The following is a 26,407-nucleotide window of genomic DNA, read 5'->3' as shown; positions in this document are numbered from 1 at the left end:
TCAATAAATTCTCCACCTTCACCATCCTTAAATTGTCTGCATGACTTCATTCTTCTTGGATGTCACACAAGAGTTCAGGACCCACTGAGTGTGGGTACCCAGAAAGTGTGGGCTGTCACACTAGCCCTTTGCCTTTGCTGGCAGAAGGCAACCACCCCATGGATGAGGCAAGGGGCCAGTAAGCTGCTAACATGCTGTGGACAGTTGAACTAAAGGAGCTCTGTAACACCTCCTCTGGGGTTTCAGGACCATGGGCACCCTCACCTGGGAGCTGCCACATTCCCCTCAAAGCAACATGCCTGGACTGGCCCCAGGTCCCACTCAGAGCTTGCTCCTCTCTTGATGCCCAAAGCAGCCAGCCAGGTTCTGCACTCGCTCACTCACTTGTTCCCTTCTGCAGGGGGTTAAGCACGGCAGATTGAGTAGATGGGCACCCCTCCCACAAGTCTGGCAAAGGGGGCTGAGAAAAATCCTGCATCAACAGCTAAATGATGTGGGGTTTCATTTTAGGGTAACAAAAATATTCTAAAATTGGTCATGTGATAAATGCATAATTCTGTGGATACTAAAAGCCAATTGCCTGTACACCTTAAACGAGTGAAGAGCATGTTATATGAATTGCATCTTTTTTTTTTTCTTTAGACAGAGTCTGGCTCTGTTACCCAGGCTGAAGGGTAGTGGCACCATCTCGGCTCACCGCAACCTCTGCCTCCTGGGTTCAAACGATTCTCCTGCCTCTCAGCCTCCCAAGTAACTAGGATTATAGGCGTGCACCACCATGCCCAGCAAATTTTTGTATTTTTAGTCGAGACTGAATTATATCTTAATAAAGCTTTTCTTTTCAATGCACTACCCCTTGAAGCCTGAGATTTTTATCTGGTGAGATGTTGAAACTTTTAGCCAAACTTCTCTTGGTAAACTTCATATACTGTACTTGACCCAAAATATAATTGTGAGATATTTTGGATGTTCGTACCCACCCAGATCTCATGTTGAATTGTAATCCTCAGTGCTGGAGGTGGGGCCTGGTAGGAGGTTTCTGGGTCATGGGTGCGAATCCCTCATGGCTTGGTGCTGTTTTCATGATAGTGAGTTCTCAGGAGATCTGTTCATTTAAAAGTGTATGACACGGCGGGGCGCGGTGGCTCAAGCCTGTAATCCCAGCACTATGGGAGGCCGAGACAGGCAGATCATGAGGTCAGGAAATCGAGACCATCCTGGCTAACACAGTGAAACCCCGTCTCTACTAAAAAATACAAAAAACTAGCCGGGCAAGGTGGCGGGCGCCTGTAGTTCCAGTTACTCCGGAGGCTGAGGCAGGAGAATGGCGGGAACCTGGGAGGGGGAGCTTGCAGTGAGCCGAGATCGCGCCACTGCACTCCAGCCCGGGTGACAAAGCAAGACTCCGTCTCAAAAAAAAAAAAAGAAAAGAAAAAAAGTGTATGGCACCTCCCCCTGCCAACGCTCTCTCTTGCTTCTGCTTTCACCATGTGAAACCCTGCTCCCACTTCACCTTCTGCCACGATTGCAAGCGTCCTGAGGCCTCCACAGATGCTGATGCCAGAGCTATGCTTCCTGTACAGCCTGCAGAAGGGTGAGACAATTAAACCTCTTTTCTTTATAAATTACCCAATCTTGGGTATTTCTTTATAGCAATGCAAGAATGGCCTAATACAAATTGGATTAGAATTTTTACATAAGCAATCACCCTGGATGTCCTGCTGAGCTGTATCTTTCTGGAGGCATTTATGAGAAAAACTGAACACACACACACACATATTCCTAGACCTGATTCTTCCTCCAACTTTGCATCAATTTCAAATTAATAGAACTATGATTTGTTGAGATGATTAGGAACCTTTGCAGGAAAACAACTTCCTGAGCAATGCATGCTCCTTCTGATATTCTCATCAGCTTCATTTCCAAAGAAAAGGTGCCTGTTCTTTTCATGTGCTCTGCACTTTGTTTTATTTCACTCTTTGATGCTAAAAGTTAAAGTGTCTTCAACTTTTGTGTCGATTTCTTTGTAGATGGTATCACTTGCCTTGCTTAGAGATAAAACATACCTGTATCTCTGGCCTTAGGAAAATCTGAAAGCTCAGGGCTGCTCCCCAGAGCTAAGCTTTTATGGGCACATCTGCCTTTCACTGTCTCGGAAGATCATACTTAGGCCACCATGTCCCCCAGTCATAGGGGTTGCATCCTAATGCCTACAAATAGCTCTATTAGATCCTCTTCCTTTGGGGGGTTTGGGATAAGAAGATGGGCATTTACTCTCCCTTTGGAGGGAACAGAGGTAACAGCACAATTGATTTTTCAAAGATAATCCACCTCCAGGAATCTTTCTTCCTCATCTCTCAAAGCTTCTAAAGTCTTAAAGCAAATAAAATATTTCAATAATTGTGAAAAAAGTATTTTAAAAAAATCCATGCGTAGCAGATTCAGCATATTATTTCAAAATTTCTCATCTTTCTTGACACGTGGCTGGAACCCGAGTTTGGCATCATTGTGTGCATCTGCTTCTGCAGGTTGGTCTGTCTGTGCAGCTGGGAACAGGGAGTACAGACTGTGGGTGGGTTTCTATGAGGGTCTGTGTGAGCATAGGGTCCATAGGCTATGGAGAGACTTAGGAAAGGCGGAAATGCTCCTTTTTGATTCCCCATCAAGAGGGAACCTGTCAAATCCAGGGCAGTTAATAAAATCCATCAAGTTGGAAGTTCTCCTTCAAGAGCCATGGAAGTGTGAGTGAAGTATCTGTCTCATTTTCAGGGCAGTCCATCCTATCTAATCTCATTATGCTGGACTCACAAGCCCTGTGTCCACTGCCAGAGAAAGAGGTCCTGAGGAGCAACAAAGGTGTTCTAGTTCGTCACATTCTATTTCCTTCAGCCTCTACTTGGGGCCTAGCTCAGGAGTAAATGCACAGTGGATACAGAGAGTGGAATAATAATAGCTTTGCATGAATATATTCATCCAGAAAAAAAGAAAGATACCATAATCAATGAACTAAATGTTCATGCCATGATGCTATTTTCAAAAACCAGCAAGTCGCAGAAAGTAACTTCTCTTGAAAGTAGAAAATATTGAAGGAAGAAAATAAGGACAGAAATATGTGAGATAGAAATAAAATATACAATGGTAAAAATCATCAAATGCAAAAGGTATTTCAGTGAGAAGACTAATGAAATTGATTTGAATCTAGGAAGACTGATGAAGGAAAGTAAGAGAATGAATGAATTGCAAATATTGACAATGAAGATAGGGTATCATTAAACATCCTATGTACATTTAAAAGAATAAATCTATAATATAAGCAGTATTATTTTTAAAGAAAAAAATTCAGGTAACAGTCAAATTCCAAGAAAAATACTGAGAATATATAATGAATTTGATACAAGGAGAAAATTGGAATATATCTGTGTTTAATAAATGAACTGCATGAATTTTTCTTAGAGCCTTATCTAAGCTAGCCCTAATTCCCTAATTATCTTCTATTATCCAGTTTTATTTTTATAGCAGTTATCGCTACCTAAAATTATATCATCTTCTATATATCTACTGCCTGTCTCCTTTCACAAAAATATAAGTCTTTTTAGAGTCTTGAGACATTGTGGATATACTTTATTGTTGATTTTAGGCAGTGGAGAAATCAGTTATATTTTTTATGGGCAGATAGTCTATTATATTTTTTAAATCTCCAGACTATGTGTTTATGTCATTATATTTATTATAAACATTTGTTTAAAAGTATTTTATTTTGATCCTATTGAAAAACTAAGTAGGCCGGGCGCGGTGGCTCAAGCCTGTAATCCCAGCACTTTGGGAGGCCGAGATGGGTGGATCACGAGGTCAGGAGATTGAGACTATCCTGGCTAACACGGTGAAACCCCATCTCTACTAAAAAATACAAAAAACTAGCCGGGCGAGGTGGCGGGCGCCTGTAGTCCCAGCTACTCGGGAGGCTGAGGCAGGAGAATGGCGTAAACCCGGGAGGCGGAGCTTGCAGTGAGCTGAGATCTGGCCACTGCACTCCAGCCTGGGCGACAGAGCGAAACTCCGTCTCAAAAAAAAAAAAAAAAGAAAAACTAAGTAATAGGGGATGAGAGTCCTCTCTATCTTGATCAACTCCACAATCCTGGAATCTAGAGTAAGACTGACTCACATTAAGTACTCAAAAATATGTTTAAAAAACAAAAGCACACAGGAAGAAATAAATTTATTCATATTATAATTAATTTCACCATCTGAGAAATTTTTATGGCAGGAAATCTTGTTACCAGTGTACAGTGGTGACCACAAATAGAGAAATGAGAAAATTTCCACCCAAAGAGGTGACTTTCAGAGATTCTTTCTTCTCCCTGTCTTCTACATTTTTTGAAGTTTCCTTCCTAAATACTCTCTTGTAAATTTTCGAATATATTAGATTTTTTAATACTTCATTATTGGGTGAACCCACCCCAGTATTTCAACATAGGCTCCTTTCTACTTTCCCTAAGTGTTGGCTGGTCTGAGAAATAAAGGGAAAGAGTACAAAAGAGAGAAAATGTTAAAGCTGGGTGTCTGGGGGAGACGTCACATGTCGGCAGGTTCTGTGATGCCCCTGAGCCATAAAATCACCAAGTTTTTATTAGCAATTTTCAAAAGGGGAGGGACTGTACGAATAGGGTGTGGGTCACAGAGATCACATGCTTCAAGGGCAACAAAAGATCACAAGGCAGAAGGTCAGGGTGAGATCACAAGGTCAGGGCGAAACTAGAATTACTAATGAAGTTCCATGTTCTGCTGTGCACACATTGTCATTGATAAACATCTCAACAGGGTTCAAGAGCAGAAAACAGGTCTGAGTAGAATTTGCCAGGCTGGAATTTCCTAATCCTAGCAAGCCTGGGGGCACTGCAGGAGGCCAGGGTGTGTTTCATCCCTTATCTGCAACTGCATAAGTCAGACACTCCCAGAGTGGCCAGAGGCCCCCCTCTCAATGGGAATGCATTCTTTTCCCAGGGCTGTTAATTATTAATATTCCTTACTGGGGAAAGAATTCAGCGATACTTCTCTTACCCATTTTCGGTAATAAGAGAAATATGGCTGTGTTCCGCCCGACCCACAGGCAGCCAGACTTTAAGGTTATCTCCCTTGTTCCCTGAAAATCATAGTTATCCTGTTCTTAAGGTGCCCAGATTTCATATTGTTCAAACACATATGCTTTACGAACAATCTGTACAGATAACACAATCATCACAGGGTCCTGAGGCGACATTCATCCTCAGCTTACGAAGATGACAGGATTAAGAGATTAAAGACAGGCATAGGAAATTATAAGAGTATTGATTGGGGAAGTAATAAATGTCCATAAAATCTTCACAATTTATGTTCTTCTGTCACGGCTTCAGCAGGTCCTTCCGTTCGGGGTCCCTGACTTCCTGCAACATTTCATGACATTAAGCCCTTTTCTCACCAGACTACTTGTGTCTCTAAGTCTGTCTCCTCTGTCAGGAATTCCTGGGGGTCCCAGTGAAAAGCATCCTCACCAGCATCCCCCTGGCCTGTGAACCCATAGGATCAACAGTCAGAAGGTGACAGATGGAAGATGTGGCTTCCTGAGCTCTCCTGTAGGGCTGCACCTCATAAAGTCATAGGGGAAGGCTGCTAACATTGAAACGTTTTAGCATCTATTCTGGACTGTGGTTCTCAGAATTCAGGACCAAAGTTGGGCACTGTGTGTCAAGATATCTGCATAGAAAAGCCATCCTGGCGTTCAATGAGGAAAGAAGAGAAATTAGCGAAAATATGCAGTCAGGTCTTAGTATTAAGAATTGCATTTTCTCCCTGCAAAGGCTACTTGAGAATATCCAGAGACTACAGAGGTCGTCAAGGTGATGCATCAATGTTTACATGTAAGTCATTCAAGATGTATCTCACTAGTTTGTGAATACTATACCCCTACTCTTTTGTCTCTATTGTGCTTTAGAAATATTTCCAATAAACCAATTTATCAAGGAGGTACCAGAGGAGGAAAAGGCCAACCCTTCAGCACTGCATTCCATTTTTGGCCATACTCCCAGAAATTATAATTATAACCCAAAACAACAACCCACTCATTAACAATCTGCAAATAACATGCAGTACAGGATGAAGTTTCTAAATTGCCTTCAGCCAGAGGACTCTCCAAACCACTTCATTGTCACGATCAACATGGAAAATCAACTTTCAGAGCAGTCTGAAGAATGTGCATATTCTTCTTCTAAATATTGTGAATATTTAAATATTGTATTGAATATCCTAATATTTAAATATTGTATTGAATATCCTAAGAGCATATTTTGAAAGTTTGTTTTTCTGGAATACATTTAAGTATAGAGAGTTTCATGATTTAGTCATAAACACTAAAAGCAAACAATTATAGCACTTGTCAAATAAATACATAGAACAATTATGCTAGTGGTTCACCAATCCCGCACTGAGAAGCCTTTTTTTTTTTTTTTGAGACAGAGTTTTGCTCTTGTTGCCCAGGCTGGAGTGCAATGGCACGATCTCAGCTCACTGCAACCTCCACCTCCCAGGTTCAAGCCATTCTCCTGCCTCAGCCTCCCGAGTAGCTGGGATTACAGGCATACACCACCACATCTGGTTAATTTTATATTTTTAGTAAAGATGGGGTTCCTCCATGTTGGTCAGGCTGGTCTTGAACTCCTGACCTCAGGCGATCCACCCACCTCGGCCTCCCAAGAAGCCTTTTAATTAGGAGAAGAAGAAGCCAAACATTGGTCTCCTGCCCTCCTTTAACTCCCCATCTCATGAATTAGATTTTGTTTCATGAGGGCACCAAAGAACTCTCATCTCAGTCCTTTCTTCATCAAGGGCTAACCTTGTTTTAGGGACTTAGCAGAGGCGTGCTAAGATTACAGACTCTGAAGTCAAAGTGCTCTAAGTTCAAACATCAGCTCTTGTACTACTTAAGATCTTTCTAAACTCAGCCGGTTGTGGTGGCTCATGCCTGTAATTCCAGGACTTTAGGAAGCGGAGGCGGGCAAACCACTTGAGGCTGGGAGTTTGAGACCAGCCTGGCCAACATGGCGAAACCCTGTCTTTACTGAAAATACAAAAATTAGCTGGGCATGGTGGTGTACACGTGCAATCCCAGCTACTTGGGTGGCTGAGGCACTAGAATTGCTTGAACCTGGGAGGTGGAGGTTGCAGTAAGATGAGATTGTGCCACTGCACTCCAGCATGGGCAAGAGAGTGAGACTCTGTCTCAAAATAAATAAACAAATCCATACAATTCATGTTACCTCCTAATATTCCATTTCCTCATCTGTAAAAGAGGCATTGAACATATTGTACAGTATAATTAGATTACAATAAAATAATGTGGGCGAATCAGTTGGCACTAAATAAAAGCTCAGTATATTAAAAAACTTACTATTTTTGTTTGTCTCCGCAATTCATGAAATTAGGAGCGAGTAAGTTTTGGGCTGCGATTTGGCTGTATGCTGTCTTATTGGGAAACGCCTGAAACATTTTTAAAGTACTTTATTGTTGGTTTTAGAAAGTGAGGAAATCAGATTTTTTTTATGGGCAGATATTCCACAATATTTTTTAAATCTCTAAACTATGTGCTTATGTTATTGTATTTATTACAAATATTTATTTTTAAATATTTTGTCTTGATTATTTTGAAAAATTAAGTAATAAATGAAGAAGCTTGCTAGATTTACTGGGGATGGGAACTGAGCATGGGGGGTTACTGAGAAGAGCTGCAATTTACTGCACACGACTGACACTATCCACTGGTCAACAGCCACACAAAGGCTCATCTAAACATGCCACCATGCCCTCCTTACTGCTGGCTCAGAAAGCCTGCTTCTACGAATCTGCTACTATTTATTATATTATTGTTTTATTGCTTGAGGAACAGAAATTACAACCAATATTTGGAAAGCCCTAACTGAAATAGATAACTAGGGAAGCATGACTTTCCCTTGTGTGTCCAGAAGCACCAGGTATAAAGTACACAGGACACAATCAGGGGTTAAATGAGAAAGAGACATGTTAGATTTGGTGGCTTGACATGGAGTACTGAGCTGTCACGAAGATAACAGTGCACTAGATGCAGCATCACTGTGTTCTGAGAAAGTGATCAGATGGATCAGGCCTGTGAGAGGAGAAATCTCTGGGCAGATCCTGTTTAAGTCTGGAATTATTCATTGTCCAACCAGAAATTCCAGGTCCTGCTAACAATATGCTGCCTTCATGGATATCCAGAAGCCAAGTGGAAAGGGACTCATTTGCATTTAAATTAAATTTGTATAAATATTTTAGTAAAAATAAATAGAGACAATCGCAGTCTTGCCTAGAGTTGTTCCTCTTTGGCAGGAGAGGGAATAGAAATTGCCTGTGTTACTGTGAGCTCTCTCCAGGCACCCAGAGAAGGGCAAGGGGACCCAACCTCTGAAGTGATGCATTTTCCACTGGACTGCATTGTGAGACAGAATGAGTTCAGACTTTCCTTTCCTCTACTTTTTCAAACCAGAATGAAAGACAACCCTATATATTTTCTAGAAATTTCTCAAAATTCTAGAAATGACCTCAGTTAGAACAGAGCGAAATGTGGATCTACTTAAATTCAAGAGATGAGCAGGTGGAGGCAGACTACAACAAGAATCAGCAATTCAGTTTGCAGTTGAAGCCACCGACTAAGTGCCTGTTCCTGGAACACCAAGCTCATTTCCACTATCTGCTCACAAAAGGACAGGAGCGTTCTAACGTAGCAGAAAGAAAGCTTAACTTCAGGTTAGGGAGTGAGAATTTCAACAGGAGGGCAGAGGAAGTCTAGGGTGGGGTCTTGGTCAGGGAGACCCTCTCTGGAATGGCTGTAACAGGGTCTAACCAGGACAGACAGTAAATCAGGTGATTGACAGCTTCCAGATGAGCGAGACCTAAAGGATTTCCAGCCCAGAGGTGTGAGCTTAGGGCTGCCAAGGGTGCAGATGCAGGGCCAGGGCAGCCTCACTCACATCTGCAGCAGTCCATTCCCATAAATTCTATGTAAATGGAGCCCCCCGGAGTTGTGCTAGGTGTGGGCGAGGTCTCTGTTGGAAACTGAACATGGCATAGTCTGGCAATTTTGTCTGAGATGGTGGCAGTTAAATATCTTCTTCTTCAACCTTCCTTCCAGCTCTGTACAATCAATACTTCTCAATTTCCTAAATTCTAAGTACTCAACTTTCCCCATAAACTGGGTCTTCAATCATTACATCTTGACTTGAAAGATTCCCTCTAACAGGGAAAATGTGTGTTCACTGTTATTGATGGAAAAAGTCAAATTCTATAAAATATTTTAAAAGGTTCATTCTGAGGCAAATATGAGTGACCACGGCCGGCTCAAGGCATAGTATCAAGAGTTCCTGAGAATATGTGCCCAAGGTGATTGGGTTATAGCTTGGTTTTATACTATACATTTTAGGGAGACATAAGACATCAGTCACTACATGTATGGTTTACATCGATTTGGTCCAGAAAGGCAGGACCACTCAAAGTGGGGACCTGAGGGTCATAGGTGGATTCAAAGATTTTCTGATTGGCAACTGCTTGAAACAGTTATTATCTAAAGACCTGGAATTATTACAAAGGAGTGTCTGACTTAAGATAAGGGGTTCTGGAGACGAAGGTTCTTATTATGTAGACGAAGACTCATAGGTGGCTATGCTTTGAGGCAATAGATGGCAAATGTTTCCTATCCAGACCTTTAAAATGTTCCGGACCCTCTGGAAAATACCTAGTAAAGAAAGAGAATTTGCTACAGAATGCAAGTATCCCTCACAAGAGACAACTGTGCAGGGCCATTCTAAAGCATGGCAAAGAAATACATTTTGGTGTAAAATACTTTGATTTCCCTCAGAGCCTGCTATCTGTCATGTGATATATGAAAGTCCGGTTGGAATCTGGTAACTTATTGTTACAGAGAGTCTGCTCTGTCAGTCTTGAGATACCTGTTTTAATGTTAATGCTGGTCAATTGTACCTGAACTTCAAAGGGAGGAAGGTATAATGAGGTATGTCCAACCCACCGCCCCCTACTCAAGACGGACTCTCACTCTGTTGCCCAGGCTGGAGTGCAGTGGCCCCATCTCAGCTCACTGCAAGCTCCGCCTCCCGGGTTTACGCCATTCTTCTGTCTCAGCCTCGCAAGTAGCTGGGACTACAGGTGGCCTGAAGTAGTTTTGCAGTTTTCTTCGGAATCCCCTTGGCCAAGAGGGAGCCCTTCCAGTTGGTTGGGGGCTTAGAGTTTTATTTTCGGTTTTCACCCCTCATGTTTGTTCATATTGAGGTCTATTTCTCAAATATGTCGATGCTCCTGAAAGTCAAATGATAGGAATATGGCAAATAGCTATGCATTTGATGAGGTGGTGTTTCAGATGGCATGAATTTTTCAAATTTTCCATGTAGAGGAAATGGCTAGCAATGTGAATCTTCATGTTGCCATTTTGAAATGAAGATATGTGCTTGTCATATACTGGAAAATCAACAAAATTCTGTTGAATAAATGTTGTGCAAAGAGGTTTGTAAACATTCAGAGGAAAGCTGAATTTTCCTGAAATGATCCCTATTTCAGTTCCAAGGGCTTTATGTATTAAAAAATATCAAATATTCTTCTATTTTTTTTCTATTACAGCTCACACAAATGCACATGTGTTCTGAGAATCAAAGGGTCAGCCTTGGACACATCTGGCATATCAAGTAAAGGATTTCTCTGTAATTTTTGAAGAGATCTGGTGTAATGTGTGCTCCAATGTTCTGAAATGTTCATGAATCACTTAACTTGTGACTGACTCTAGAATTGTTTATGTTTTCCATGAAAAGTGTTGTTTACACACACAGAATCTACTGCCTGCTCAAGCCTGCCTAGCTAAGCCATAATGTTTTCCAGGGATTCACTTCTCACCATTACAGCCTTGGATGGGGCAGGTCTGCTTGACCCTGGAGTATTCTAGTTCCCTTACAGTCACTGTTCAGGAATGTATAGACCTATGACCTTACTAAGATGAACAAGATATAAGGAGAATTTTACTAGGGGAATTCTAGTAAAAAGCTTTGCTCTTCTAAAAAAGACATGTAGGAAGCTACCTGCTGCCTTCCTTATGAGGAGCCTCCTACCTCGTTTGATGGCACTTGAAATATCAGGTGCTACCTTACGACTAGTCTAAGGGAGACACCATTCTGAGGAGGATGGTTGTGCAGAGAGATGAATGGAACCTGGGACAAGTTGACATTGCTGAACTGTTGACTTTGCCAACTTAGCAACCCCACTCCCTGCTGCTGGATCTTTGGGCTTTCTAAGAGAGAGAATAAGACCCTTCATTGCAGAAGTCTGATGAGCCAGGATTTTCTGTAGCTACAGCTGAAAACATTGAAAAGATACAACTTATTTGTAAATGGCCGTGTTTTACAGAAAACTAATTATATTAGAAATTCATTTTCTCCTCAGAAGATCATGAACTTCTTGAGGGCAGAGATTGTATTTTGTGATTCACTGATGCTCAGAAGCAGGCATAGTGAGTCCTTGTGATGTTGTTTTGTTTAGTTTTGTTTTCATTAAATTTGGGGATAACTCGTGGTATTCTAAAGGCCGCCTCTTCAAGTATGCTATAGCAATTTTCTGTTTTGCACTCTGAAGACAATACAGGTGAATAAGATTTGAATCTACCCCCATATAACTTTAAATATAGTAGAAGACGCAGATGTACACATGAGGTATAATCCATGGAAAAATAGGAAATAGGAAGACCATTATGATATTTTCTATCAAGCAGAATTGAGTTTATCTGCAAATAACCGTGAAATGAATCATAATGGCTTAAACATTAGAGATTGTTTTTCTTCACGTGACAGAATTTCTAGAGGTTACTGGAGTTAGTACAGGAGTTTAGAGGAATCAAGATAATGTTTTGGAATCCTTCGGCTTTTTCCTTATCATTGAAAAGTGATCACTGTATCTCATGCCATCACATCCTAATCAACACAAAAATATCTAGAAGAGATGATGCCAGCCATATCTCTCCTATTATCCATAAAAGTTTGGCAAGAAATGCCTCACAGAGATTTATGCACAGACTTGGAGTTTAACTTAGGTCAAACAATCACTCTCATCTTTAAAGATGACCTGACAAAAGGAGAATAAGTCTGTCAGTCACCTTGAGTTAGCCTCACCACTGCCCGAACAAAGAACGGGCAATTTTAAGCTTGAGAAGTAAAAGGGACTGAGAAAATAGACAGCTATTAGAGAATGCCACCTACCTGATGTATGACATTGAGCTGGAGCCTGGAAACAGTTGAGGCTGGAGAGGGAGGTAGAACGAGATTATGATGCTGTGGCTGGGCTGAGTAGCTTTGTCTATTCTCCAAGAGCAAAGGGGAAGAACATGGTCCCATGATGGTACACCCTGGGCACACTCAAAGACCGTGAGAAGGAAAGAGGAATTAATTTCATTTAAACATCATCACTTGACAAGACGTCCACACTATGATATCTACAGTAGGTTTTATATGTTTTGTTTTGGAACTTGTCTTAGACATTTAGGTACTGAAAACACTAAGATGAAGAAGACAGAGAATCACTTCATGCTTTTATTTCCCCCCACACCCCCCAAAAGGAAGTTGTTTAATAAAGTTGCTCTCCTCTGGAGGAATAAATTGTAAATGGGATTTAAGTTTTCATTAGTAGCGTATTATTGGGTAGCTATGTAGAGGTAAAGAACTTCAAGTTTAACCAGGACATTATCTGAGTTTCCCAAAATATCAATTTTAAACAAAACTCACTGTTACATGTTTGAAAATGCATCTTCACAAATTAATTGGGATATAATTCATAGACCACACAACCGTGCATTTAAAGGGTACATTTAAATGGTTTTATTAGGTTCACAGCTTCCAGCAAAATCTGATTTTAGAACACTTTCACCCTGCAAAAAGAAGCACTGTGCCCATTGCCAGCCACTCCCATGACCCTCCATCTCCACCCTCCAGGTGCTAAGTAACGACTAATTTAAATTTCGTCTCTATAGTTTTGCCTGTTCTTGACATTTCAAACAAATAGAATCACATAACATATGATGATCTCTTGGGACAGGATCCTCATTTACCATAATGTTGTTAAGGTTCATCTTTGCTGTAGGATGCATCAGTAATTCATTTTTTTTAATGGATGAATGTTATGCTGTTGTCTAGATAGACCATAGTTTGTTTATGCATTCAAGTGGAGAGACGTTTGGGTGGTTTTCATTCCATGATTATTATGACTATATTGCTCTGAAAATTCTTGTACAAGCTTTTGTGTGCACACTTTTTCATCTTTCTTAAGTGCATACCTAGGTGTGGAATTGCTGGGTCATTTAGTAACTGTGTTTAGCTTTTTGAAGAACATCCAACTCTTTTCCAAAGTGGTTGCACTATTTTATATTCTCACCAGGAATTATGAAGCCTTCCATTTCTCCACATCCTGGTTGACATTAGTTATTACTTGTCTTTTCATTGTAGCCACCCTAGTGGTTGTGAAGTGTAACCTTACTGTGGTTTTGATTTGCATTTCCCTAATGGCTAACGATGTTGAGCATCTCTTCCTTTGCTAATTGTCCATCTGCGTATTTTTTTAAAAGAGAAATACCTTTTCAAATACCTTGTTGGAGAATGACATTCACTGGGGCAGGAGGCAGGGGTGAAGGACACTAGAGATGGAAAGAGCTATGCCCACATCTGAGCTTGATAGGATCTGTCATGTTTTGTCCATTTCAGGTATTCTCACTGGTGACTTACACTCTAGAAATTTTTGTTTTTTGTTTTTTGTTTTTTTTTTTTTTTGAGATGGAGTCTCGCTCTGTCGCCCAAGCTGGAGTGCAGTGGCCGGATCTCAGCTCACTGCAAGCTCCGCCTCCCGGGTTCGCGCCATTCTCCTGCCTCAGCCTCCCGAGTAGCTGGGACTACAGGCGCCCGCCACCACGCCCAGCTAGTTTTTTGTACTTTTTAGTAGAGACGGGGTTTCACCATGTTAGCCAGGATGGTCTCGATCTCCTGACCTTGTGATCCGCCTGTCTCGGCCTCCCAAAGTGCTAGGATTACAGGCTTGAGCCACCACGCCCGGCCCACTCTAGAAATTATTGAGGACCCCAAAGATGTTTGGTTTCTATACCTCAGGTGCATCTATATTTAATACATTATTGTAACAATATTATATGATTATTATACTAATATATAACATTATTAATACAATATTAAACATTGATATATTCAAAGTATTTCATTTAAAACTAACAAAAACAAACCTATTAAAAGTGAATATACATAAAATATTTTTATGAAAATTACATTTTTCAAAAGAAAATTACTCTGAGGATAGCAGCATCATACTCTATTTTTGCAATTATGCATAATGTTTTCTTTAATAGAAGACAGCAGGATTCTCATCTCTGCTTCTGCATTCCATCTGAGACAAGATGTTCGAATTGAAGCAAATGAGAAACATAAAAAAAATGAAGTCAATAAAGAAGCTACGGCTTCACCCCAGTACACTGTTGGCAGGAGAAACAGCGGCAAATGCAGGAAACTAAAGGAAAATCAGTGTTGCCAGAGAGAGATACGGAACTGGAGCCTGGAATGAGGTGAGGCTGGAGAGGGAGGTAGGACAAGACTTTGAGGCTGTAGCTGGGCTGAGTGGCTTTGTCTGTTCTCCAAGAGCAAAGGGAAGAACGTGGCCCCATGGCAGCGCGTTTTGGGCAAATGAGACTTCTGAACTGGGGACCTTGAAACGGGAGGGCCCACATTACCAGCCATGTAGGAAGCATCTGTTCAGTGGCAGAGTGCAAAGAGGATGGTGGGGGCACTGCCTCCCCATGTAACCACAATAGGTCCCTTACCCAACACATGCAGCAAGTCAACACCTAGAGGCATGAGGTTGCAGCACAGAAAGGGCTTCAATCATAAGGCCACCAAAGGAGGACATGGGAGGAAACCTCAAATCCGTCTCCGCCAGGAATTTGGGGCTAGGGTTTGAAGAGATTTGGAGTAGGCTGAAGGGTAGAAATTGTTGATTGGTTGAAGAATGCAGGGCGAAGCCACGGGCCTGGGGAGAGGAAGAAGCTGTATTCTCATGCTGATCTCATTCCTCTGTGGGGGGTCTACACACTAGTTGCTAGAATTTGGGGTCTGAAAAACATCCTAAGCAATCCCTAAACAAAAGCCCCATGAGCTGATTGTCAGAGGTCCTGTCGACAGGAGCAATGGGAATGCAAGTCAGTCCTTCAAGGGTCTCATGACCCTGTGTCCAAAGTCCTGTCTGTAGGAGGAGCAACAGGAAAGCACCGGGTGAGGACCTGGTGCTACTGGGCTTCTAGCAACAAGGAAGGGGCCAGAGTACAGCCTGAGGCATCCTTAGCTGTAACTCTATTTCTGTCCAAAATCTTGTATGCAATTCTTATCAATCCTGGGGGGATGGCTTCACCCAGGGCCTGACATGGGAAAGGCTGCTGAGGTCAATAGTGACAGCAGCGGCAGCCCTGGCAGTGGAGGAAGTCACCATGGGTGACTGAGAGGTGTCTCTTTCCAAGTTCTGTGCTGAGTGCACATTGCAGTTTGGTGTTTTTGCGGGAAGGAGATTCTGAAATTGAGTTTAGCATGCAAGACATTTATTTGGGAGTGTTCTTGATATAAACATCTATGGGAGAAGGGGGAGAAAGCTGGCAGAGCAGGATGTTGTGCTGGGAGGTGGTCCCGGAGGCCTCAGCCCATTCTGTTTGTGCTCAGGAGCCCACATGGCCTGTTAGAGCTGGAGCTGTGCTGCATCGGGTCAGGTATTTACTCCTCAGCAATGGTAACTACCCAAGGGGTCCACCTTGCCCACTGCCTAAACACAGTGGATTCATCAAGACAGGGGAATTGCAATACAGAAAGAGTAATTCACACAGGGCCAGCTGTATGGAAGACCTGAGTTTTATTATTACTCAAATCAGTATCCCTGAGCATTTAGGGAGTAGAGTTTTTAAGGACAACTTGGTGGTTTGGAGGAAGCCAGTGAGCCAGGAGTCCTGACTGGTCAGGGATGAAATCACAGGGAGTCGGAGCTGTCTTCTTGCACTGAGTCAGTTCCTCGGTGGAGGTCACAAGATCAGATGAGCCAGTTTATCAATCTGGGTGGTGCCGGCTGATCTATCAGGTGCAGGGTCTGCAAAATGTCTCGAGCACTGACATTAGGGGCAGCTTAGGGAGGGTCCGAATCTTGTAGCCTCCAGTTGCATGACTCCTAAACCATAATTTCTAATCTTGTGGCTAATGTGAGTCCTACAAAGGCAATGTAGTCTCCAGGCAAGAAGGAGGTCTGCTTTGGGAAAGGGCTGTTTCTATCTTTGTTTAAACTATAAACTTTGTTTAAACTATATAAAACTATGTCCTTGTTTAAACTGTAAACCAAGTTTCTCCCAAAGTTAGTTCAGCCTAAGCCTAGGAATGAACAAGGACAGCTTGGAGGTTAGAAGCAAGATGGAGTCGGTTAAGTTCTCTTTCACTGTCTCAGTCATAATTTTGCAAAGGCGGTTTCACAATTATTACTATTATTGACTGGGAGCCACCCCTAAAAGGGCATGACCTTGGTGGGAAAGATTTTCTTCATTGGCAACAATGCAGGCGAGATTTGAGGGCTGTCTTCTGGTCATTTGTGACCTAAAGCTGAGCTGCACGTATGGGATCAGGCAGTCTCAGATCCACATGCCCCTGTCACCGTGGTATTTTAAATACTTCATCTCGTTTGCTCTTCATATCAGCCCTACAAAGCAGTGACTTTATTTTCCTCTTCGACAGGTGAAGAAACAGACTCAGAATAGTCCTTGAGCTTGCCATTGGGAAGTGAAAATCAATCGCTTGAATAAACGTAAGGACTCAGGTAAGAGGCATGGGTACAGACCAAAACAGCCCTAATGTCCCTCTTGGTTTAACTCTTCTTGCTGCCTCCGGGTCCCTGGTTTCCCTATTCTTAGAGCATTTACTTTAGAGGACTTGCCACTGGGGCTCTTTCTCTGCCCCTTGGAGATGCAAATCCGTTCCAAATCCTCCTGCCAGAGTTAAAAACCTGGCCCATCTTTCTCAAGGACCTGGGAGCCATTCCTTTGAAATGTAGTCATCCAGGAACATGGGCTGCCCTATCTCTGTCTCTGTTGGGAGGGAAGGAGCCTAACTTCAGCAGGAGTCTTGCTCCAAGTGTTAAAACTCCCTCTTGTCGTAAAGATACGAGAAAGTTTCTTTTGCTGTGCAGAAGCTCTTTAGTTTAATTAGATCCCATTTGTCAATTTTGGCTTTTGCTGCCGTTGCTTTTGGTGTTTTAGACATGAAGTCCTTGCCCATGCCTATGTCCTGAATGGTACTACCTAGATTTTCTTCTAGGGTTTTTATGGTATTAGGTCTAACATTTAAGTCTCTAATCCATCTTGAATTAATCTTCGTATAAGGAGTAAGGAAAGGATCCAGTTTCAGCTTTCTACTTATGGCTAGCCAATTTTCCCAGCACCATTTATTAAATAGGGAACCCTTTCCCCATTTCTTGTTTCTCTCAGGTTTGTCAAAGATCAGATGGCCATCAAAAAGTGGGCAAAGGATATGAACAGACATTTCTCTAAAGAAGACATTCATACAGCCAACAGACACATGAAAAAATGCTCATCATCACTCGCCATCAGAGAAATGCAAATCAAAACCACAATGAGATACCATCTCACACCAGTTAGAACGGCAATCATTAAAAAATCAGGAAACAACAGGTATTGGAGAGGATGTGGAGAAATAGGAACACTTTTACACTGTTGGTGGGATTGTAAACTAGTTCAACCATTATGGAAAACAGTATGGCAATTCCTCAAGGATCTAGAACTAGATGTACCATATGACCCAGCCATCCCACTACTGGGTATATACCCAAAGGATTATAAATTATTCTACTACAAAGACACATGCACACGTATGTTTATTGCGGCACTATTCACAATAGCAAAGACTTGGAATCAACCCAAATGTCCATCTGTGACAGACTGGATTAAGAAAATGTGGCACATATACACCATGGAATACTATGCAGCCATAAAAAAGGATGAGTTTGCGTCCTTTGTAGGGACATGGATGCAGCTGGAAACCATCATTCTTAGCAAACTATCACAAGAACAGAAAACCAAACACCGCATGTTCTCACTCATAGGTGGGAACTGAACAATGAGATCACTTGGACTCGGGAAGGGGAACATCACACACTGGGGCCTATCATGGGGAGGGGGGAGGGGGGAGGGATTGCACTGGGGAGTTATACATGATATAAATGATGAATTGATGGGTGCTGACGAGTTGATGGGTGCAGCACACCAACATAGCACAAGTATACATATGTAACAAACCTGCACGTTATGCACATGTACCCTAGAACTTGAAGTATAATAAAAATAAATAAATAAATAAATAAATAAATAAATAAATAAAAAGATACGAGAAAGTTCACTTTTCCTTTGGGGAAAGCCAATTCACCAAGAAGGATGGCCTACATTTCCCTGACCCCAGGTCTTCACACACACACACAAACACACACACATGCACTTTCTTCAGAGGAGCTGTGCTCAAACTGAGTTCTGGTCTCTTTACCGTATTGCAGTAGCTTTGAACGAAGCCTTCCACAACTCTGCCCGGTGCAATTTAGTTTTGACAGTTCTGTTCAAAATCATGGGCTGGAAGATACACTGGAATCAGGTTTAGAAACTCTAATGCATAGGTGAATGAGATAGGCAAGGAGAATTTGGCCATATACGAGATGGAATGGGGAAGATGCTGGAAGGTGGAGACCCCACTAGATGAGTGAATAGCGTCCCCCCAAAATTACTTCTGACACCCTGGCACCTATGAGCCTTATTTTGGAACTAGGATTTTTGCAGGTGTAATTGAGCTAAAGATCTTGAGATCAAACCATCCTTGATTTAGGGTGGGCCCTAAATCTAAATATTAGTGTCCTTATAAAATAAAGCAGGGGAAGATTTGAGACACAGGGAAGGAGGCCTGTGAAGACAGAGGTGGAGACGAGAGTGCAGCTGCCACCAGCCGAGGCAAGAAGCCCTGGAGGCAGCACAGGCAAGGGAGGATCATCCCCTAGAGCCTTCATAGAGAGTGTGACTCTGCCGGCCAAACTTCCGGCTTTCTGTACTGTGAGAGAATCAACCTGTATTGTTTCAGGCTGTTACGTTTGCTGCATCTGCCTCAGGAAATGAAGGCACCCATCTAAAAGCTCCATGGTTGTTACTCTGAAGAAATGTGTTAGTAGATCCCTTAGATTTGCCAAAAAGTGCCAGAAGTCTGTCATTTGCTGTCAGATCCTTTAATTTTTAATTTTTTTTTAATTCTTAATGTTTACTTTTTATATTTTATTATTTATTTATTTATTTTGAGACAAAGTCTCACTCTGTCAACCAGGCTGGAGTGCAGTGGCAGGACCTCAGCTCACTGCAGTCTCTGCCTCCTAGGTTCAAGTGATGTTCCCACCTCAACCTCCTGAGTGGCTGAGACCACAAGCACTCCCCACCATGACAGGCTAATTTTTTGTATTTTGGGTAGAGAGGGGATTTCACTATGTTGCCCAGGCTGGTCTTGAACTCCTGAGCTCAGCAACCCACTTACTTCAGCCTTCCAAAGTGCTGGGTTACAGACTTGGGCCCTCACACCTGGCCTTAGATTTTTTTATTTTTAAATGTCAGCAAACAACTGATGTTTTTTCCTCAGTTCTTTCCAGGCCAGCATGTAAGGGGCAAAGCAGGTAAGAAACAAGTCTCCGGGGGCAAGCACAGGCTCCAAGTACCACATTAAGAACCTAGACTTGATTTCGAATTTGAGCTACATTGAATTGTTCCAGGTGAGCAGTGACTTCTGCCTGATGGGGTGACAGTTGTTGGTCCTGAATATGTTTACTGTCCTCCTAATTCAAGGTCAGAGGGAGCATCTTTTTTTTTTTTTTCTTGAGACAGAGTCTTGCTCTGTCGCCCAGGCTGGAGTGCAGTGGTGCAATCTCGGCTCACTGCAAGTTTGGCCTCCTGGGTTCACGCCATTCTCCTGCCTAAGCCTGCTGAGTAGCTGGGACTACAGGCACCCGCCAACATGCCCGGCTAATTCTTTTTGTATTTTTATTAGAGACAGGGTTTCACTGTGTTAGCCAGGATGGTCTCAATCTCCTGACCTTGTGATCCACCTGCCTCGGCCTCCCAGAATGCTGGGATTACAGGTGTGAGCCACCACGTCCAGCGGGAGCATCTTTTGCTACTTAAGATGTGGACCTGTGTCTCAGCCTAGAAGTGTGGAAGAATGAACCTGGATAGTTGAGTAGAAGGCACATCACACAAAACACTGAAACTGCCTTTGCAAAAATTAGAGCAGTGAGGGAAGTCTTGTATGGCTGACTCCATCTTGCCTCAAGCCTGGCAGGCCATTTATCTTCACTCATTCCGGAGCACAGGCCAAGCTAAACATGGGAGGAATTTATAGTTTAACTGAGAGCAAGGATGATTAATAGTGCCTTCCTAAAACTAATTCCTCCTTGCTCAGGGACCAAAAACTGATGAAAGGCCTGAAGATGAGGATCATGGGAGGAGTCTGAATTCTGCTAAAATGTAGGCATCATTTCTATCATTCTTACTACTCAGGAGTCATGTGGTCAGAGGTCACAAGATTTGAGCCTCCCCCAATTGCTCCTATGGATAACTTCACTACTGTAGAGCCTAAGATTGGTCTCTCAAGATGCTTTTTCAGACCTTTGCATTCTGGCAATCAACTGACTTCACTTGGACTCGTGAGTCATGACTGAACTCATCCTGTGGCCCCACGTGGCGATAAACTCAGCACACAAGGATCATTTTCCACACTTCTATGATTTCATATCCAATCAATGGCACCCATTTTCTAGCCTCCTGTTCACCAAAGCATCTTTGAAAAATCCTAACCTCTAAGCCTTCGGGAAGACTGATTTGAGTAATAACTCTGTTCCCTGCATGGCTGGCCTAGTGTCAATTAAACTGTTTCTTTACTGCAATACCATGGTCTCAGCGAATTGGTTTTGTCTGTGCAATGGGCAAAAAGAACCTGTCTGGTGAGCATCTCCACACATTCAGGAATTGTCTATCTAAGACAATGGAGTTATTTTCACCCTCAACAAATGTCTCAACTCTGTGACATTTTAAGCAAATCTTAACTTTGACTTATGAATTCAAGAAGGAAAAAAAAAAGTAAGAAACTGTGATTGTAATAGTTCCTCTGGACGTCCTCCCCACTGGAGACAGGCTCCCTTGCTGTTGCGTGGTCACTGTTCCCATTAACCTAATGAAATCTACACTTGTAAATGAAGTCCTGGGGTCCAGACTAAATGTTCACAGTCTGGCCACGTGCTAGTATTTCATGTGCTAGCCCATATCTTTAAATAGACTCATGGAAATGTGTTAAATGATATAACAGAATAAAAATCAAGCTTAACTTAAAGATGAGTCTCTTTTTTTTTCTATATGAGGAAATAAAGCAATCGAACATTTCTTTGCACTTTATGTTAAATTAAATTCTAACATGTATACAAAAAAGAAAAAATGCACTCTGATGATGAAGGAACTGAGTCAAATTCACAGCCAGTGTCTTTTTTTTTTTTTTTTTTTTTTGAGACAGAGTCTCACTCTGTCGCCCAGGCTGGAGTGCAGTGGTGGTGTGATCTCGGCTCACCGCAACCTCTGCCTCCTGGGTTCAAGCGATTCTCCTGCCTCAGCCTCCCGAGTAGCTGGGACTACAGGCAAGTGCTACCATGCCTGGCTATTTTTTCTATTTTTAGTAGAGACAGGGTTTCACTGTGTTAGCCAGGATGGTCTCGATCTCCAGCCAGTGTCGTTTTAGTGAATGAAAACAGTGAATCAAAACCCACAAAAAACCATTTTTAGCAATCAGTTGGCTTTTATTGTATTTGAAGATAATCTCAGCCATTTGCTTTGCATTGGAATTCATTTTGTTTTTATCTGTTTTGCTAACAAATCAGACATTCAGTTTTGCGCACCCCAGGGGCAGGCAGCACACCTGTTTTATAAACCGGTGTCTACCCATTGCTTTGCAGAATACCAGACACGGGTGCTCCAATCCATGTAGTGTTGAGGCAGTGAAGTTTGTGTTCCAGGGACTTCAGAATTCCTGAATGTACTAGTGTTGATAAAAGGTGATGAGGTGAAGTAGAACGACCGTAAACTAGAGGTCCTAGCCCCTTGTCTGCAGTAAATCTCAGGAAAACATGCCCTTCTTGGGTTTCATTATCTCATCTGTAAATGAAACTGTTAGACAACGTCAGTACAGAGGACACGTGCTTTGGCTGGAATGTGAGATAATTTTAGGTGTCATCAATATTAATGTTAAATAATATGGCTGGGTATAGTGGTTCATGCCCGTAATCCCAGCACTTTGGTAGGCTGAGGTGGATGGATCACGAGGTCAAGAGATCCAGACCTTCCTGGCTAACATGGTGAAACCTCATCTGTACTAAAAATACAAAAATTAGAGCACGCCTGTAATTCCAGCTACTTGGGAGGCTGAGACAGGAGAATTGCTTGAACCCGGGAGGCAGAGGTTGCAGTGAGCCGAGGTCGCACCATTGCACTCCAGCCTGGTGACAAAGTGAGACTCTGTCTCAAAAAAAAAAAAAAAGTTAAATAATATTATGAGGAATAATTTCCCATTAACATCTTCTTTTTTCCTTCTGGTGATACAAAAGGATCATCTTTTTTTTGTAATAGCATTTTTTTTACACTTTTTGAGCTCCTATTTAAAAGAGCAAATCCATGTTCAGAATTTTGGAGATATGATTACGCAGGTAGAGCTCTATGAAATTGCTCATCTTCATTATATTTATTTTTGTGGCAAGATGTAGTCATTTTTTTCACTTAGAGTTCAAGAAAAGGTTCATTTTTAAATAGATGAATTTAAACGCAACAGTGTGCCAATTTATAGATAAATATTGAGAAACAGAATAGGTAGAACTTAGGAGTGGCAACATTTGCTAGTAGTGCATAGGTCAGCGATATTCATGGGATCCTGCAGGCTGGTGTGCCAGGACCCTTGTCATCTTAAAATTGGACCTCTCTGTCTATTGTGTATTCAGCTTTCTTTCGAAAAGTGCTGTAGTTTTCTTGGAAGTGGAAAAATAAATATACCTAAACACACACACACACACACACAAAAACTGCATGGATCAATTTCTCTTGCAGGTAGACATCACCATGTGACTCAACAGCAGCCAATAAGATGGAAATAAAAGCTATGAAGTTACCGGACGGCATCTACAAGGAATACTTAGATAAGGAGGTGACTCTGGTGGCAATTGTTCTTTTGTCTTTCTCACCTTCCTTCTTGCCCTGTCTGGGATGCTGAAGGGATGGCTGGTATACAGATGCCCTCTTGTGATGTTGAGATAAACATGAGAATAAAAGTCAGTGATTACAGATGGCAGAGGAGAGAGAGAAAGATAGGATGTAGGTGGATATTGATGGAACTAAATTTCTATTACACAAGTTCTACCACTAACCTCTGGACTTTATGATATGTGAGGGAGAAATAAACTCCTATTTTAGAAGAAAGAGATCTATGTTACCTGCAACTGAATGGAATGCCTAGTTGGCACATCCTATGTGCTCCAAACCTTCCTTAATTTCTATGTGTAAGGCATACTTAGCCTTTACCCATTATTCTGTTCACATCCATTCACTCAAACGGCCTCCTAACTCTTTAGTAAAGAGTTTACTATAGTTTACTTTATTACTAAGGCAGATTCTGGAGCAAGCCCCCAAATCATAGATTGAATATCCACTCATCACAAGAGAGAGATTTGAAGATACTTCTGTCCAAACACATTTTAAATTTCCAGCATCTTTGGTGGACGTTCATGGTGGTTGATAGGGTTTAAATGACTTGTGATTCAAGCTCCATATTACAATGTAACAGAGGAAAAGTTCAGGGTTATTTTATTTTACTTTAAGTTCTGGTATACATGTGTAGAACATGCAGGTTTGTTACATAGGTATACATGTGCCATCATGGTTTGCTGCACCCATCAAACCGTCACCTAGGTTTTAAGCCCCACATGCACTAGGTATTTGACCTAATGCTCTCCCTCATCTTGCCCCCAAACCCCTGAGAGGGCCCAGTGTGTGATGTTCCCCTCCCTGTGTCCACGTGTTCTCATTGTTCAACTCCCACTCATGAGTGAGAACATGCAGTGTTGCATATTCTGTTCCTGTGTTAGTTTGCTGAGAATGATGGCTTCCAGCTTCACCCATGTCCCTGCAAAGGACACAAACTCACTATTTTTTATGGCTGCATAGTATTCCATGAGTATGGATTTGGTTATAGATCGAGCTGGATGTGCCTTAGCTATATCTGATGGGTTTTGACATGTTATATCAATTTATTACTGCTTTTGTAAATGAATATATTAAGAATAAAAATTACAAATGAACCTTTCTTTACAAACTTTTAGGATAAGCAAGTTCAGTTATTAAAAAATGGATGTTTGCAACATACAGAGTAATTCTTTTCAGGAAATTAAAAATGATTAAAAATTATAATCATTTTGATCCCATTCAGATATCATATATTTAACTGTGAGAAAATGCTCAGAGATAAATGTCAACTTTTTAAAAATGTTAAATAAATTAAATCAAAATGTCCACTCTAAAATAAAAAATTAGCTCCGATTATTTCTTCTTTTTAAATTTTTCCTTATAGTTGTAAAAATAAAGTGAATGTTTTGGCTCGTTTCCTCATTAAAGTTTGATTTTTCCAGTCACCAGTGTTCTGTTCTTTCTTACAAATGTTTATGTGCCTGGAATGAGAACATTACCCTGTAGAACATTTGGTGGTGGAAATCCTTCCAATGAGGGAGCAAGCAGGATGCCAGCTTAGAATGATTACAGAGGCAACAAACTCAAATGTTAATAGGTGTTGAGGAAAGGAGTGTGAGTGGGTTTGGAGGGTTGATCATAAAGCAATAGGGAGTGGTGAGGACTGTGGCAAACAAGGGAGCTTCTGCTCTGCCTAATGTAGGGCACCTGGGACACAACTTCAGAGGCTTCTTTTTTTGTGACATCTTTCAATATGTAGGGAAGAGTGAAAAAAAATCTTGTTTTTTAAACTCTGTCATAACAGCAACATAAAATACACTTCTGTGACCTATATCCAATCTGTGTGTCTGTACAGGACTCGGTGACCTCAGTCCCTTAAGACTAGTGAATTATCAGAGATGTCAGGAAAGAACAGGCTGGGTACAAGTGGAAGTTGACTTCTGGTATCAGAAGAATAAAAAAGACAAAGAGATGAGATCCCATCTTTCAATGTACCTTCCGTCTTTGAAGTGAGTCTAATAGCTGGAATAGAGAATGAGTTAAAGCTAATAAAAGTTAGAATGTTATTAATCCAATTTTAATTGTTACCAGAAAATAATGCCATTCTTAGTTATCACCAACCTTCCAATATAAGAATATTTCTCCTAATTTTCTTCCTCTCTGCCCTTCACTAAACATAAATCCAGAACCATGAAAGTCAATTACTTCTCCCTGGCACTGCTACTCATGACCCATATTAAGTATTCAAGTCTTCTCAATTATTTTACTCTCCATACAAAGAAAATAGCATTAGTATTTATAAGTGAAGACAACTGCAAATATAAATGACAAAACTGTAACTCAACTTAACCATAAAGATACGTCTTTTTTCACCTAACAAGAAGTCAAGTAGGAATGACTTTGGGGGAAGTTGATCCAAGCGCTAAATATTGTACCCAAGGCCCCAAGTTCTTTCCATCTCCCCAATCCTTCATTCTTGGTGATGAGTTTGTCCTCACAAGGGCTGCAGATGGCTGTAGCAATCCTAAGTATCTCATTCAGACATAATAGCAGGCACAAGAAATGACTATTTCATCCTGTGTCTCTTTCTTAGGAATCTGGACCTTTCTCTCCCAGGTACCCACAAACAGAACTTCCTTGTCATTGGCCAAAATTGGGTCACATAACCCTTTCCACCCTCACTGGAAATGAGGATAGAATTAGCCCATCCCTCAAGTTGGAGCGAATTCAGATTCTCCTGGGCTAAATGCTGTATGTAGAAAGAGTAGATGTCTTAACCAAATCATAATTCAGGACAACAGTTGGTGGATAGGTAACCAAAGTGTGCATAGGATTATTATCACAATTTTGGGTTCTATCTTCTAGTCTCCTATTTTCCAGTTTTTACAAGCCAACCAGATTGACTATGCCAGCTCATTCTTGTTTCTTGATTTCACTCAAAACAAGACAACCTAGAGATTCTACTTGAAGACAAACAACAGCAACATAAAAGAA

The 26,407-nt window shown here is 41.6% G+C and overlaps 1 long non-coding RNA gene across 1 annotated transcript in view; it reads left to right on the top strand.

Annotated features, from left to right (window-relative positions):
- LOC117090940 overlaps positions 1-24,858 on the top strand; it is a 39,209-nt gene extending 14,351 nt beyond the window's left edge. Inside the window, exons 2-4 of the long non-coding RNA XR_004440158.1 lie at positions 5,835-5,894; positions 16,842-16,923; positions 23,282-24,858. This is a non-coding gene — a long non-coding RNA (uncharacterized LOC117090940). The remainder of the gene's footprint in view (positions 1-5,834; positions 5,895-16,841; positions 16,924-23,281) is intronic.
- Positions 24,859-26,407: the final 1,549 nt, after the last annotated feature.

The sequence above is a fragment of the Trachypithecus francoisi genome, unplaced genomic scaffold (assembly GCF_009764315.1).
Source record: "Trachypithecus francoisi isolate TF-2019V2 unplaced genomic scaffold, Tfra_2.0 Lachesis_group11, whole genome shotgun sequence".
NCBI lineage: Eukaryota > Metazoa > Chordata > Mammalia > Primates > Cercopithecidae > Trachypithecus > Trachypithecus francoisi.
The sequence above is the reverse complement of the archived record's forward strand: the minus strand, read 5'-3'. Positions and strand labels throughout refer to the sequence as shown.